The sequence below is a fragment of the Crocuta crocuta genome, unplaced genomic scaffold, assembly GCF_008692635.1.
Source record: "Crocuta crocuta isolate KB4526 unplaced genomic scaffold, BGI_CrCroc_1.0 scaffold629, whole genome shotgun sequence".
Taxonomy (NCBI): domain Eukaryota; kingdom Metazoa; phylum Chordata; class Mammalia; order Carnivora; family Hyaenidae; genus Crocuta; species Crocuta crocuta.
In genome coordinates, this window is record NW_027532175.1 from 375,785 (window position 1) to 377,643 (window position 1,859).

General features: G+C 39.6%; 1 pseudogene; it reads left to right on the forward strand.

Moving 5' to 3' along the window:
* Window positions 1-1,107: 1,107 nt before the first annotated feature.
* On the forward strand, window positions 1,108-1,857 carry LOC144242495 (heterogeneous nuclear ribonucleoprotein A1 pseudogene; annotated as a pseudogene).
* Window positions 1,858-1,859: the final 2 nt, after the last annotated feature.

A 1,859-nucleotide genomic window follows, 5' to 3' on the forward strand; every position in this document is an offset into this window, starting at 1 on the left:
TTACTTTCTCTTGCTGTAACATTTCAGAGAGTGCTATGGACTGAATTATGTCGACCCAGAATTTTATGTTGAAGACCTAACCGCTAATGTTTACAGACATGACCTTTGGGAGGTAATTAGGTTTAGATGAGCTCATGATGATGGGACTTTCATGATGAGATTAATGCCCTTTTAAAAACGGACACTGGAGAGATTGCTTCCTTTTTCCACTTGCACACACCCAAAAAAAAAAAAAAAAAAAAAAAAAANCCAGGACCACAGAAACACGATGTGACTTTGTCACTATGTTTCTAAAATTTGATAACAGAATTCAGACTCAAATGTCAGTTTTCATGAAAAAAAAAGCCAAAACTCTGTAAGATATATTATTTACTATTTAAATCAAATTTGATTAATATTTTTAAATCTATATTTAATTTGGTGGCCATTCTGTGCATCTACTATTAGTTCTGGAAGAGGTAGGTTTTTCTTTATTCTCTCTCTCTCTCTTTTTTCTCATTCAGAAAATAGAATCACAACAACATTTCCTTGATTCTTGCAAAGGCTCATCTGTTGTACAACCAAAATTCACAAATTCAGATACTGTCATGTAAATATTGTTCTAAAGCAAACAGTGGACTGCTAATACCATTGCAATATATAATTATATTATTGAAGCTGAAATAATTTTGACATATGAAGTTTTTCACATTCGAGCTACATGAGCTCCTGAATTGTGGAAATCCCTAGGATAGCGATCTTAAAATTAATTAGAATCTGGTTATAAGAAGAATATCTCTACTTCAATCAGAACACATTGTTAAGCTAACCCGATTTCCATTTATTGCTCATAATTTGTGCATTAGGGAAGTGGTTTAACATTTCTGAGCCTCTGTGTGAAGTACTTTATAATTTCACAAGCATAGTCTGTTGCACAATCATATTGGCACACATTCAGATATATTTTCCAAAAATTAAGGATCAAGGACTCCCATGTCTAATTAGCCAAACACTAGTATGTCCTTTATCAGATTCTTCAACCCTCTACCTTTAAATTACCCAAGATGCCTTTCTGCCCGTGGACGTCGCCGAGGAAGTATCGATAAAGTCTCCCTTCCCATCGCCGTCATGTCTAAGTCAGAGACTACCAAAGAGCCCGAACAGCTGCGGAAGCTTTTCATCGGAGGTTTGAGCTTTGGAACAACTGATGAGAGTCTGAGGAGCCATTTTGAGCAATGGGGAACGTTTACGGACTGTGTGGTAATGAGAGATCCAAACACCAAGCGCTCCAGAGGCTTTGGGTTTGTCACCTATGCCACTGTGGAGGAGGTGGACGCGGCCATGAATGCAAGGCCACACAAGGTGGATGGAAGAGTTGTGGAGCCAAAGAGGGCTGTCTCGAGAGAAGATTCTACAAGACCTGGTTTCCACCTAACTGTGAAAAAGATTTTTGTCAGTGGCATTAAAGAAGACACTGAAGAACATCATCTAAGAGATTATTTTGAACAGTATGGGAAAATTGAAGTGATCGAAATCATGACTGACCGAGGCAGTGGCAAAAAGAGAGGCTTTGCTTTTGTAACATTTGATGACCATGACTCTGTAGACAAGATTGTTATTCAAAAATACCATACTGTGAACGGCCACAACTGTGAAGTAAGGAAGGCTCTGTCTAAACAAGAGATGGCTAGTGCTTCCTCCAGCCAAAGAGGTCGAAGTGGTTCTGGAAACTTCGGTGGTGGTCGTGGAGGTGGTTTTGGTGGGAATGACAACTTTGGTCGTGGAGGAAACTTCAGTGGGCGTGGTGGCTTTGGTGGCAGTCGAGGTGGTGGTGGATATGGTGGCAGTGGGGATGGCTATAACGGATTTGGTAATGATGG